The sequence below is a fragment of the Acomys minous genome (assembly GCF_964271855.1).
Source record: "Acomys minous genome assembly, chromosome: 12".
NCBI lineage: Eukaryota > Metazoa > Chordata > Mammalia > Rodentia > Muridae > Acomys > Acomys minous.
In genome coordinates, this window is record NC_140493.1 from 14,818,802 (window position 1) to 14,833,880 (window position 15,079).

The window sequence follows — 15,079 nt, forward strand, 5'->3', positions numbered from 1 at the left end:
CATCTCTCTCAATATGAAGCTCGGTTTAAGATCGATCACAGAGCTGCTGGTATAAGAAACACACAGTCCCTGAGCTCTGTGGTGGCAAGGTTCCCCTCACCAATATCTCTTTACCTTCCTCCACTGTCTCTGGACAGAACAGGAGTTCTCCCTCAGGGTCAAGGGTCCATTCCCCTTCCAGCACCTGGTGTGAAAGATTCCATGGTGGTCTCTGTCCTCATCCTGTCTGCTCTTGCCGCCAGCCAGCCAGTGCCCAGGTGGCATGCACCACTCCATCTCTCTACCGGAACATAGAATCTGTCCAAAGTTCCAGCAGGAGATTCCCTTCTGTTCATCTCCTCACACACAGCTAGATGAACAAATGCTACGGCCCCTGCCACATGTACTGGGGCTTCAGGAAGGAAAGAAAGGAAGAGAAGCCATGGACTCCTGAGACACGCCACAACATTCTGCATCTGCTCCCAAGGGCATCAGGATGAATATGCCACTGAGGTTCTCTGGCACCTCAGAGAACCAACTTCCAACAGGCTTCCCTATGCATCTTCTAAGCTTCTCCGACTGCCTCCCTTCAGGCAGGACACAAATCTGGATGTGTGGGAATTTCCCTGAAGCCTAGGTTTGGCAAGTGTGAGCTTTTCATATCCTCCAAGGAGAAAGAAGTGGTCCCCTCCCTCTGCCCAAGCCTTCATCCTTTGCCTCCAAACAGCCATGCTTAAACCCGTAAGCCAGATGTTTGATGGAGCCCATGCAGACCCTACCAACTTACAAGACCTCGGAAGGCAGCCACTAGGGGGCTGAACCTCCTGGGATAGGACAGGACAGCAGAGGAGAGCTGTAGGGGCAGGGTGGAGCCATGCACCTGTGTTTGTTTCATCTTTACAACAGAAAACACGTGTGGGGGAACACTTGACCCTCTCAGCACTAGGTAGGCAGGCTGCCTGTCCCTTGTAACCCTCTTCCCTCCTACATTGCTTTCATCTGAGGGACCTGTGCACCCACAAGGACTTTCCACCTCTGACTTCTGTTGACTTCACCCCATTTAGTGACCAGGGCCTAAAGTGACCCTCAGGGCCCAAGGACCCAGGACCTGTTCAGGGTCATGGACCCCAGGTTATGTGCTTAGTATCCAGATGGCTTAGACCCCTAGTGACCTCCTCACAAGACCTCTTCAGGTGGTAGCATCTGTCCTACACCCCCATGACAGGGGAAATGTGGAGCCACTGACTATTGGGGCCAAATGGAGATGCCCAAATTTTGCAGTTAAGATAGGATCAGGCAAAGACAGACATACAGATTGCAAAGTCATCACCATCACTTTTACAATTTTCCATTTCATAGTCACCCCCCAACCCTCATTTCAATGCTGAGTCTGTCCAGAGACCCACTTTAGATCTCAAATGTTTCAGAGGCGGACTCTTGCAGTGAAGCTCAGGAGGCTCATGTCTTCATGGGGACCAGGCCTGTTCCCAAAGGGTCATCTCTATTCGATGTCTGAGTGATGAGTTCTTCACCAAGCTGTCCAAGGTGATGTGGTTATCCTAATAATTCTGAAAAATGTCTTTCCTGTAAATGCATTCTAACTGCTCTGAGGTAAGGGCGCATCTCAAAGGAGCCACTAGCTGCTCTCATCCTACACTGTCTACCTGGGCTGACCATCCTTCATTTGGCACCCAGCATGCCAAGTAACACAAACAAGGCATAGGAATGACAGTATTTTAAACATATAATTCTGCTGCATCCATCTGGGCTAGCACACAGCTCTCCCCTCCACAGTGCCTGCAGAAGCTAATCTCCCCTTGTATATGTGTTTATGGGTGCACAAGTGTGTGTATGTGCATGCGGGCGTACATGTGCATGCATGCATATGTGTGTATATGAAGGCTAGGGTCCCTTTAGGCTCTGCCTCTCACTTGATTTCGGAAACAAGGTCTATTCATTACCTGGGAGCTGGCTAACTCTGAGACTTGACCATCAAGTTCCAGAGATCTGCTTGTCTCTGTCTCCTCAGCTATAGGATTACAAATGCAAAACACCTGTACAGTTTTACATGGATTCTGGGGAGTGAATTCAGGCCCTCATCCTAGTGAGGTAAGGTCTTGGCTTACTGAGCCATGTCCTCACCATCTTGCATTTCTGCAGTGGCTTGTTTTACTTTCCCCACCTATTTATTTAATCACTTTACAGCCTGATTTAGCTCCCTCCCTCCTGTCCTCCTAGTCTCACCCTTACACCCCTCCACAAACCCCCCTCTCCTTCTCAGAAAAGGGGAGGCCCCAAGGGATACCAACCCACCCTGCCTCCTAAAGTTGCAGCAGGATTAAATGCATCCTCTCCCAGTGGGTCCTGACAAGGCAGCCCACCTAAGGGGAAGTGGATCCAATGGCTGGCAACGGAGTTAGAGACAGCCCCCACTCCCATTGTTAGGGGGGGGACCACATGTTAACCATGCTGTACATCTGCTACATATTTGGAGTAGGTAGACCTAGACATATGTGTAGGTCTAGTTCCAGTCTATGCATGCTCTTCAGTTGGTGGTCTAGCCTTTTTACGCCCCCATGGGCCCAGGACCTTCTTCTCATGAGGTCTGACTCTGGTGACAAATGAAATGTCACATGTGGTTTTCATTGAGAAAGCTGTAGACTGACCTGCTCTCAGAAGAAATAACCAGGAGGCCAGGTCTTATGCCCATTTCCTAATTCAATTATGTCTTATGATGAATTTTGAGAGCTCACTTCACATTTGGCCAGTCTCCTGGTTTGGAAGCATGTCCCGTTCATGCCCTGCTTCTAACACAACCCTTTTCAAGGGAGATGTTTAGAGTCTGATAAGGTTCAATTTCCCCTTTCAGATAAGTGATTTTTATATCCAGTCCAAGAACTATGGGTAAAACATGGATTCTGAAGATTTTCTTCCATTTTGTCCTAATAGAGTTATACGGTTTAATTTAATTCTGTGACATGTTTTCATTAACTTCTGTAATGTTTGAATTTTAGGCGAAGGTTTGTTATTTTGGTCTGTGGATATCTACTCATTCTCCACATAAACCTTCCAAACTATGAACATACAATGTCTTCCTGTGTATGTAATTCTTCTGTGGATATTTTTTGCTCATATTTGATTTTTTTTTCAAGTCAACCATAGCGATATACAAGCTCCATCCCAGGACATGGGCTGGGGCAGAGGATCATAAGTTCAGGTCATCCTGGGCTACATAATAATACCTTGTCTCAAAAAATAACTTGAGACTGAGGAGGTTGCTCAGACAGTCAAGTAACAGTGAGGACCAGAGGTCAGATCTTCAGAACCCATGGAAATACCAGGATGGCATGGTGGTTGCCTGTAATTCCAGCAAGCTGGGTAAGGAGACTAGTCATTTTGTTGAACTCTGGGTTTTATTGAGAGACTCTACCTCCTTGAATAATGTGGAAGAGCCATTGAGGAGGATTCCTGACATCAACTTTAGACTTCTGCATGCACACAGGTGAACATACATCCATATACATATACATACCACATACATATACATATACCACATACAAGCATGAAGACACAAATGTACACCACACACACACACACACACACACACACACACACACACACACACGAAAAAAATGAAAGTAAATGTTAAAAAAAAATCAGTCTTTTCAGCATACAGATCCCATGCCTGTTTGCTCTTTGGCAGGTAAGGGAGGGATAACGTGTCTCAGTTTTATCGTGCCTTCTGTCAGCATGCAAGTTGTAAATGAATTTTGTACATCTTGTGTATTTGTGCATCCTACAGTCTTGCCAGTTCCATTAGCTCTACAACATTTTTTGTGGATTTCTTGTGATAATTAATAGTGCTATTATCTCCAAAAAGACATCATTTCAATTCTTGCTCTCTAACTATATGTCCTTGTCCTCCTCTCCCAACACACATCCCATTTCATCAGCTATGCAAGGTACTAATGTGGAACTCAGGTTGTGAGAATGGACTTCCTGCCATACTCTCTGCTTTTAAAGAAATAATTTAACACTTAGTGATTTTTTTTATTAAGATCCATCACCTCTGTGTTTCTAACTTTTGAGTTTTTCTCATGAAAAAGCATTGCATTAATCAAGAGCACTTCTGCATCAATCCATGTAAGCATGTGGTTTGTATTTTTCAGATCATTCATGTGGTAGATCACGTGGACTGATCCCAGATGTTTCACATCTGGAATAAACTGCACTGAATCATCACACCCCATTACTTTATGCATCTTAAAATTCAGTCTTCCATTGTTTTGTTGAATATAATTGTGTCAAGTTCATGAAAGATTATGGTCTCTCTTTCACTTTTTAATGCTGCCCACATCTGGCATTGATGTCAAGTTAATGCTGATTTTGTGAGAGTATTTGAAAAGCGTTCTTTCTTGGAAGATAGTGTGCAAAATTATTGTTACTCCTTTAAATACCAGACTTCTCCAGCAGAATCTCTGACACTGAACATTTCCTTTTAGGGAATCTTTTTAAAACTCTACTCATTTACCAATTTTAGTATCAGTTGGATTAATTATTTTATCTTTGTTGGATTTCAGTACAGTTTTGAGGCATTGGACCTGTGAGTCAATGTATGTATGAGCGTAGGTAGCTGGTTGTCTTTCTTTGTCATACTTTAAGGACTGTAGGATCTGTAGTGATAGCTCCTAGAGCATCTGCAATGCTGGCTATCTTGTTTCTTTTCTCTTCATCTTTCTCTGTCCTGATAATTTTATGCATTTTCTGTAAAAACAAAACATTTTGTTCAGTTGGTTTGCTTTACATTTATTTATTTCCTTCCTTCTTTTGCTATTTTATTACACACACATATAATGTTCTCTGATCATATTATCTTTTATCCCCTCAGCCTCCTATTTTCAATCTCATTGGCTTCTTCCATGTTCTTGTTACTTCTTTCACTCACTATTCAGTTTCTTCTTTTATTATTTTTCTTTTTGCTATTGGCTTTTATTTTCTTTTTTGAGATAGTCTCATCATGTAATCAAGGGTGTCTTAGAGTGTTCCATGTACCCCAAGATGGCCTCACACTTATGACAGTCCTCCTGGCTAAGGCACCCAAATGTATTACAGGTGTGTACCATGCTTTGCTCCTTCAATTCTCTGTCTCTTTATTTCGTTCTTCTTTTTCCTTTAGGCATCAATGCAAGTCATTGACTTGAGAGCTTCCCTTGTTTCTCAAGAGTGTGTATCTAAAATTGTGTAACATAAATTCCATTTTCATCACTGGTTGAACTACATCTCACACATTTTGATATTTAATCATTTTTCCTTTATTTCTAGTTTGGCCCCTTCATGAGAGAAAGCCCACTCTACAGTGTTGGTGTACTCACATTTGCTGAGGTGTGTCTTGCATGGGATAAGATGTGTACTGGTGAATGTTCTGAGGCTCCCATGTAAAATTATGCATACATCCTCTAGAAGGTGTTTCTTGCATGTATTCCTCAGCTCTAGATGATCCTTAACATTTGTCTTAGAGACAATGACATAGTTGCAGCAACAAAGCACCCTGACCAAAAGGCAAGTTATAAAAACAAGGCTTATTCAGCTTACAATTTCAGGTCACATCCATGATTGAAGAAAGTAAACTCATAGCCTCAAGGCAGAACTTGAATGCAGGTTGACTTGATATTCCACACATTATGTTGGTGCATTTTTAAGCAATTTTATTGGGGTCTTTTACCTCTACCTCCCTTCCAAACTTAATTTCTTCCAACATCCCAACACCAGGTAGGAGAGACAGAAGGTTAAGAGGGAAAGGAAGCACTGAGTTGTTTTTAGACTACTCCCTGTTGACTAGGGGCATTGAATTCCTTGGGAGAAAGTCCAATCTTCATCTTGTCAGGCTATCTCCAATTTTTTTTTTTCTTATTGTCTCTTTTCTCACAACCGCTGGACAAACCAGGAACAGCAGCAGCAGGAGCAGGAACCAGCAGGAGGAACAGCCACACCTTCTCTTGGGGTACTGGCCTTTTAAAACCCTCTCTAGAGTCCCCAGAGTTAAACTATCTTCAGCTGGCAGAATATCACATCCCACCCCTGCCAGAGTATGTATGGGGCTGCTGTGGACAGCCTGAAGCAGCTGGATTAAAACCGGATTAAACCCGGGTTAAAACCAAAACAGGTTTCACAACATACCTGGGTTTTTAGACACCAAAATTCTTATTACAGCATTATTTCTGAAAAAGGAACTCACTCCACAGCCAAGCACAACAGAAGCCACAGAAGAACATTGTTTGCCAGCCCGTAGGCAGACTCATTCTCTGCTAAACTTTATTATATAACCAACGTCCACCTGCCTAGGGAATGATGTTGTTCAGTGGGTTAGACACCCCTGTGTCAGTTAGTAAGATAATCCTCTAAGGACCAATTTTATGTGGACAGCTCTTCAGTTTATATCCTTTTCCCAGATAACTCTAGGTTGTGTCAAGTTGACAAAAGTAACCAAGATGTGGCTTGTACTAGTGACCCATGGCTCTCCTGTCACCTCTGTTGGTGGTAAGTCATGGCATTGTGGTTTGGTTGTGCACACACTTTGATCTCCATGCTTCCTGGTGGGATGATATTCCTGTCGTTATGCAAAGTGACTGTCTCTAGCAAAACTTTGGTTTTGTATTAGATATTAACACAAAGAGCATCTTTAATTTTACATAGTGCATCTTTGTCCATCCTCTTACTTCCTGCTTATCTGTACTGCTGATATGAAATGACTTTCTTACAGGTGGCACACAGTTGGAATACGGGCAAGTTTCATGTGTGTGTGTGTGTAAAAGAGTATATCCACTTTTTCAAACATCCGTTTTTTATTGGTTGTGCATTTAGTCACCTGTATTCAAGGTTATCTTTGATAAGATGGTAGTTGTCCATCATTTTCATATATTTTTAAAATCTCATTTATCTGTTTCTTGCTATCTTTTTGTATTAGTGGTTATATTTTTGGTATCTGTCGTCATCTGTCTCAGCAGTTCTGGTGTGCGCTGTGGTGTAGTTTGGAGCAGTCATTTTGGATGATTCTCACTACACATCTGTGACTTTGCACAATCCACTGACAACAGCATTGCTTCACACTCAGTGGCGCCTTCGTTCCCACTTGCGTTCTTTCCTTTACTTTTAAATGTTGTTTTGAATACAAAAGAAATATTACTTTTGCTTTAATCATAAAACGTGGTTTCTGTTGCATAGACCTACTGCTGGGAAACCCTGCTGCTAAGGTCTAAGTCCAACATTACCAGAAAGCCCTGAGATTGGTGCAAAATGGTGGACTCCCTTTGCCAGCAAGGCTTCCTTTTCACTGCCTCCGGGATCCCAGACCCCAAACTCTTTAGCTGAGAAATGTCACATAGCCCTTAGGGAAATTACGGGGTCTAACTCCCATTCTCCCCATAAAACTTGTTCAGCAAGCACCTGGGATTCCTGGAATGCCTCTCTATATTGATGAGGCATCTCTGTACCTTAGCTCTTTAGCCAATTACATTCGCTCAACCTGGAAATTCCCTTCACTTCAAATAAAATTGATCTACCCTCCCAATAGCTGATCCCTGAAGGTTATTTCTGTTTGTGGTCATGGGCCACCGAACCCCTAGTTTGTCCCCTCTGCCACCTTGTTCCTGAGGATGGGTAGCCAATGACTCCAGGAATGGGGGAGAGCCACAACCTGCCTGCCATCTCATTCACTTGAGGCTGAGAAACCAAGGCCTGGGTGATTTAATGAGACTCTATCTCAAAATAAAGCATTAAAACAGGCTCAGAGGCAAAGGGCTTGCCGGGCATATGAGGCCCTGGACTCGGTCTCCCACATCACAATGGAACCAATGACATTTGAGCTTTCCCTTCCCTCCATCCTTTTTCCTTCCCTCCATCCTTTTTCCTCGTTCTATCCTGACAGTCCTGAGCTCTACCAAGTGTGACTTTCGTTCACTTGACAACCTTTCTTGGCCAGCTTTTGAGGGGAGATTCAGGGCACAGATCTTCTAGCTCTTCTGTGAGGACATCTTCATTTCCTCTTCCCTCCTTAAGGAAGCTGTTGTCATATTTAGAATGTGTGGTTTAGCGTTCCACAACAAGGGACACTCACCATTCATTCCGGTCTCTGGTTTCAGATGAGAAATGCTCACTCCACCGGGTAATCTCCCTTGGTTTCCTATGGACGGCTCCTTGACTAAATCCTTTGGTTTGTGCAGTTTTCCTTCATCTCCATCTTTACATCTCTTGACAACTTGTATTCTTTAACTCAAACAGAACTTTCATCTCAGTTTTCATCCCACAGATGACAGCAGATCTGCATGTCCACCCTCAGGCTATGCGCGCCTGATTGAGAGATTTTTCTCCCTCTGTGGCTTGGAGAGCAATGGCTTGGCCTCTTTGAACTTTGGCATCTATCACAGACACATCCGGCAGGCCCTTGGGTCTGTGTATTTTTAGTTCTGTATTTTCCCCGTGGCTCCTTTTGGCTGCTTCTATTTATCTGTTGAGAGGTTTTATGATGCTGCTGGTTTTGAGAACACTTGTAGGGGCTGAGATGTTGTTCTGCGCTAAGCATGTGTGAGGTACTAGGTTTAATCTGAAACACCACAGAGAGAGAGAGAGAGAGAGAGAAAGAGAGAGAGAGAGAGAGAGAGAGAGAGAGAGAGAGAGAGAGAGAGGAAGAAGGAGGAGGGGGAGGAGGAAAGCCAGGGAGATAAGCAGGAGGGAGAGAGAACGAGCTAGGCCACCACTATAATCCCAGCTACTTAGAGGCTGAAAGTGAAAGGTCCTGGAAAGAACTATACTTTACATGGAAACTTCGACAAGGCCGATTAACCGATGAGAACCTCAGTGACAATGGAGGTGTTAGAATATTACAAGTCCAAAGACTAATTATAATTTATCTTGGACTGTCTTTGCTCCTTTAATAGCAATTCTTTAGGCATCATCTCTTTGTCTGCCCCAGTATCCTAGGACTAATGAATTAAAAGCCTTCCTAACTGTATTAACAGCTCACTGACTTCCACCAACCAGAAGGCTCAGCGTCATTAGATAGCATCTGAGGTCAACAGTAGACGGTTCCTCCACTTTGCCATAACCTACCCACACAATGTTTCCACCAACACATTTAAAGAAGTGCCTGGATGGATGACTCTCTTTGTTCTGCTACTATAAACGCACCATGAAACTATTACATTTGGATCATGAAATTTGAAGTAACCCAAATCTGTGTTCCTGGCCTGTTGGTCACTCGTATTCAACGCCAGGATAAATTGGTTGGCCAGATGCCAAAAAAAAGTTCACAGCCAGCCTGGACAATCAATGAGTTCCTGTTTGACATAGAGCATTTAAAATAGGCTGAGGGTGCAGTTACGAGAGGCTGCATAGCTGCCTCTGGTGCACAAGGGAGTCCACAGATTACACTTCCAGAACTGAAAATAAGAAAAAGAGCATTCATACATGACTGCAATACTAGGTTGTATAAGAAAGGAGGGAAGGTTGATCCCTCTCTTTAACCTCTTCTGCTGTCTATTCTATTTCCCCTTTTGAGTGAAGTTTAAGCACCCTCCCTTGAGTCCTCCTTGTTACTTACCCTCTTCGGCTCTGTGAATTGTGGTATGTTTATCCTGTACTAGATGGCTAAAATATGCTTATAAGTGAGTACATACCATGTGTCCCTTTCTGGGTCTGGGTTACCTCACTCAGGATGATCTTTTCTAGTTCCACCCATTTGCCTGCAATTGTTAATGCTTCCGTTGTTTTTAATAGCTGAATAGTATTCCATTGTATAAATGTACCAGTTTCCTTATCCATTCTTCAGTTGAGGGGCATCTAGGTTGTTTTCAGATTCTAGCTATTGCAAATAAGACTGCTTTGAACATAGTTGAGCAAGTATCCTCGCTGAGGGTGGAGATCAGACTTGAGGAGAGCAGGAGGACAGAGGACCTGCAGAGAGAAGAGAAACTGTGGGCGGGGGTATCTCTGTGACAAGCTGGAGACTTGGGACAATGTAGGCTTCTAGGAGGATAATGGGGGTGGCTCTAGCTGAGGCTCCTAGTAACATGGGTCATGGAGACTGAAGAGGACAACCTCTAACTAGACGGGACTCCTAGTGAAAGAAACAGAACGTCAACCCACTCACAAAAATTTTTGACCCAAAATTTACCCTACCTACAAGATGTTCAGGAATAAAGATAGAACAGAGATTGAGGGAATGTCCAGCCAATGCTTGGCCCAACCTGAGACCCACCCCGTGTGAGAGAGCCAACCCTCTGACACCATTAACAGTACTCTCCTATGCTTGCAGACAGGAGTCTAGCATAGCTGTCCTCTGAGAGGCTCCATCCAGCAGCAGATCGAAACAGATGCTAAGACTCACAGCCAAACATCGGGCGAAGCATAGGAAGTCTTGTGGAAAAGTGAAAGGAAGGATAGAAAGACCTGGAAGGGACAGGAGCTAAGCAAGAAGACCAACATAGCCAACTAACCAGGGCCCAGAGAGGCTTTGCAGAGACTGAAGCACCAGCCAAGAATCATGCATGGGCTGGACCTAGGCCTCTTACACAGGTGTAGCCAATGGCTAGCTCAGACTTCATGTGGTTCCCCTAGTAAGGGGAGCAGGGCCTGACATGGACCCAGTGGCTTGTTTTTTTTATCACTTCTTCCCAGTGGGGGAGGGGAGGAGGATACCCTCAGTCCTGATGCAACTTGATGTTCTGGGGTGCACTGGTGGAGGGCTCCCCTTTTCTGAGGAGTACAGTAGGGGGGATAGGGAGATGAGGAAGAGAGGGTGGCACCAAGAAGAGAGGAGGGAGGGGGCTATGATTGGGATATAAAGTGAATGAATGAATGAATGAATGAATGAATATTGTTTAAAGAAGAAAGGAGGGTTGAGCAAGGCATGGAGAAGCAAGTCGGTAAGCAAGATTCCTTCATGGTTTCTGCCTCAGTTTCTATTTACAGGTTCCTGTCCTATTGGAGTTCTTGCTCTGATTTCTCTCAATGACAGGGGATAGCCTGAGAATTGCAAGAGCAAATAATCCTTTTCCTCCTCAAGCTACTTTTTGTTATGGCGTCTTTCAGAGCAATACAAAGCAAGCTAGAACAACTTCTACGGAGTCCACCTCTTTGTGATATCTCCCGAGAGTTTCCATTGCTTAACAAAGAGAAGCCCGGGGGAAACAGGGCCATGCTAGAAAAGCTGCCCTGTGCTTGTCTCCTTGATGGAGATGTAAGGCGTGTGCCCAGAGGCTCAGTATACTGAGGCTTTGGATCCAGTGGTATTTAATATAGTCACTGAGTACCTCAGCCACCATCAGTCATCATCAGCGATCCCAAACCTCCATCACACCAGAGGGAATGACGGCCACACCATGTGTATCAACCAATACTTCCTTGACGGCTTGACTGCTTCCTGCACAGCCCAAGCATGGGCAGACAAGCCAGAGGAGACAGGATGCTGGCCCACAGAGGGGTAGGAGTGAGGCTTTGACACGTCACCATCTAATACAGTACAATTATGATAAGCACAAATGAAATAAAAGAAAACACAGGCCATTGGAGCAATAAGTAGTGCATGCCAGAATGAGTGTGTGTGTGTGTGTGTGTGTGTGTGTGTGTGTGTGTGTGTGTGTGTGTGTGTGCTGTAGCTCCCTAGCAAGGGTGACTGTCATTAGGAGGAGGCACCAGTGTGAACAAGAGCATTCATTCCCTTGGGGGGTGTGGTCAAAGATGAGGGTCTCCCTGTAGTGGATATAAGCATGTTTTTTGGTTTGATCCCAAGTGTGGGATGGGGAATACACTTGTGAGAGATCAGGTAATGTTTATCCACTAGAATATGAACCACCTGGTGCAGGGGCTTGGTTTTTGCTAGCTGAAACACATCGTAGCACAGACTCTATATATATACCCAAAACAGGAGGCTGGGGCTTTTGGGTCTTGGTATTGTTTGACTGTTCATTGCTCCACTTCGAGATGCTCCTTGAGAGAACCACACCAGAGAAAGCTCAGGGCTCCAGTTCCGGCTGCTGTTACTGGCTCCAGCAGCAGCTTTGGTTGAATTGCTGGTCTGCCGAAATCCTGTGGGAGTTGCTTCCAGGAACTGAGTCCACAAAGGTCTACTTCTCCTAATCCCATTAACCTTCTTTCTCTCCTATCAAGGGTAGGTGGGTTGGAAGGGAGGTATAGGAATTAAAAAACCCCAAATAAAGTAGGTTTGGAAAAGGTCAAAGCCTACATCTCCCTAAGGTTTGCACCTGGATCTTTCACAGCTCTTATCCAATCCTGTTGGAGGCCTAGTACCCTTGCTGGGACCTTTCCACCCACTGGGTAGTGGTGTTTTTATTTTTGAGCACTGTATTGGTTACTTTTTTGTTGCTGTGATAAAACACCTCGATTGTAGGAACTTAGAGAAGAGTTTATTGAGATTTACAGGTCCAAAGGGATGAATCTATCCTGTAGGGGGAACATGGCAGCAAGAGGTAGGCACAGTGGCAAGAACTAGGAGCTGAGAGCTCACAGCTTCAAACACAAGCCAGAGAGGTACAAAGAGGGAGGCTGTCTAGTCTCAAAATCTGCCACCCCGTTACATACTTCCTCTAGGAAGACCCTGCAAACAGTGCCAACAAATGGGGACCAAGTGTTCAAATGCCTTAGCCCGTGGGAACCATTTCTCATTCAAATGCCCACAAACATCAGGCATTGGATGCAGGATGATTTGTATTCATATCCTAATGACAGTGATGGGGGTGGGGATGGCAACAAGTGTAGCATCCTTTAAGGGAAAAGAGATGGTTCTTCCTATGAGTCAGAATCCAGGGGAGAGGTGGGAAGTTTTTCTCTTAAGAAAGATGTGTGTTTGCTCAGCTGGTCTGCATGATGGGGGCTTGGGAGTCCAGGTTTCACAAAAGCCCAAGAGAGGCAGGTGAGTGAATCTAGGATGCACCCCCCCACCCCCCCCCACCCCCCGCCGCATGCCCCAGTGTGGACCGTGGGAGAGAAGGAAAAAAAAAAAAAAAGACAAACCACCCGAACAGGAGCCTGCCCTTCCCCCAGCCCCATTGTCCTTGAGTCCATTAAAGATGAATAAGCTGCAGGAATCATAGACTCAGCTCCCGCCCCCCACCCCTTCAGGTACTTCACATTCCAAACAGTAAATGCAGCTAAATGATTAGAAGTAAATGTTCGTGAACAGCGCAGGAAAGCCGTTTATCATCCCAAAACTCTTCCCTGGAGGTGCGTCCGCCTTATCCAGCATTTATCTCTACTCTTCTGCACTGTAGCAGCCAATCAAAAAGTCAGCTCATCTTCCTGACTACAAAACCATCTACTAAAACGTTTTTATACAATGCAAATTTTCAAGATTTATCATCTCCGGCACCCATAACTTAGACTGCATTAGGCCAGCATTATCAATTTTAATAATAGTCTTCCCAGCGAAAATTTGGATCAACGTCACTGGGGTTTTTTTTTTTTTTTTTTCAAAATTTCATTACAAGGCTTACGGAAAACACAATATCCCATAAAGAAACTGTATTTCTCTTGTCAAAAACAGGAATGCTTGTGCTGACAGCTGCTGCAAACTGTCCCCTCCCCCCTCCCTTAGCTCTTATATCACTCCTATTCGTTTCATTTAGTTGCTTGGTGTCTCTGGTCCTTGCATCCATGGACTGTTGTTGTCTAAATTAATCTAAACAGATCTTCCACTTATTTTCTTATAATCCCCAAAGAATAAAAAGTGATTGTCTAACCATGTCCACCCTCTGCCCTCTGGCCCAGTTCTTAAAGGTCACCCATCTTCATGTCAGGTCCTAAATTTCACCATCTCTTCTTCCTTGTGGTATGTCTGCCTAGAGACAAGCTATGGAGTCCTTGCAATTGTGATTTCTGTTGTCAAGGCGAGACATCTAGCTGACAGCCCTGATATCAACCAGATCTGCGATTCAGACATGATGAAACATCTGCCCATCAAGAGGCCAGCACCGGCCACTCATGGATCTACTTGGCTCGACTTTGTTCGTGGAAGGCATACAGCAGACCCTCTGTGGGACAGACCTCCTGCTCATCTCTGTAGTCAGACGTCTCTGGCTGCTGCCTAATGTCAACAGTGATGCCCCTTGTCCCCAGTGTACAAACCCTCTACTCTCCAACTGTGGACATCTGCCAGGCTAATGGGTACCCCAAAATGAGAACTCTGCCCCACCATGCCATGGAAAACGCCTCGCGGAAGCCTAGGAAGACACGGGATGATTCTAATAAGTTGAATTAAGCTCCTATCTTGAATCCAGTACCATAACATTCACAATAAATGGTTGAGACGTTCATGGCTGGTTTGTGAGGGGATGGTGCTCTTGAATCGCAAGAAGCCAAACAAAGGCCACTCATGCTGCAGTTCTGTGATGTGATGACACCAGAGCTTCCCACCCTTGTTTGCAGGAACCCAGGGAAGCCTGGGGTCTGGAGGGCCACACCTTGGCTTTGGTTTGTCGGTTTCTGGTAGAGAATAAGAACACTGTGCTATGCGGTGTGGGCAGACACCACTCCATGGAGACTTCTCAACTTCTCGGGGGTGACGTTAGAGGTCCTTAAGGGATATGGCAGTGTATGTGTGTGGGAACATGCTTCACATCTGGGGTGATGAATAAGAAGAGGCCTGCTCACTGTGGTGGCTCAGCTGGCTCTGAGCCATGCTGTGGGCCTAGGCAGGGTCAATAGGAGGCAAAGAGGTTGAAGTCCCTGCAATGTATGGACAAAAGCCTTATTTGGCAATGCTTCAAGGATGGCTCTGCCTTCAGAGGCACCCTGGTGTGTGTGTGTGTGTGTGTGTGTGTGTGTGTGTGTGTGTGTGTGTGTGTGTGTCTGTGTGTGTGTCTGTGTGTGTGTCTGTGTGTGTGTCTGTGTGTGTGTGTCTGTGTGTGTGTGTGTACGCATTTGTGTATCTATGTACTGAGGTCCTCTCAATCCCTAGGACAATGGAAACCTGGGACAACATCATCTCCCAGCAGTCAATGGGAACCCAGGGCCACTCCTGGAGAGCAGGACAGGTCTGTTTCTCTAGTGACTGCTTTAATGAGAAGTTCCAAGAAATGATCCAGGGACA

At 44.9% G+C, this 15,079-nt stretch overlaps 1 long non-coding RNA gene across 1 annotated transcript; it reads left to right on the top strand.

The window, feature by feature from the left end:
* Positions 1-284: 284 nt before the first annotated feature.
* LOC311609565 lies at positions 285-14,354 on the top strand. Its single transcript, XR_014783442.1, has 3 exons — positions 285-925; positions 1,407-1,524; positions 13,834-14,354. It is a non-coding gene; the product is annotated as an uncharacterized lncRNA (long non-coding RNA).
* The last annotated feature ends 725 nt before the right edge of the window (positions 14,355-15,079 follow it).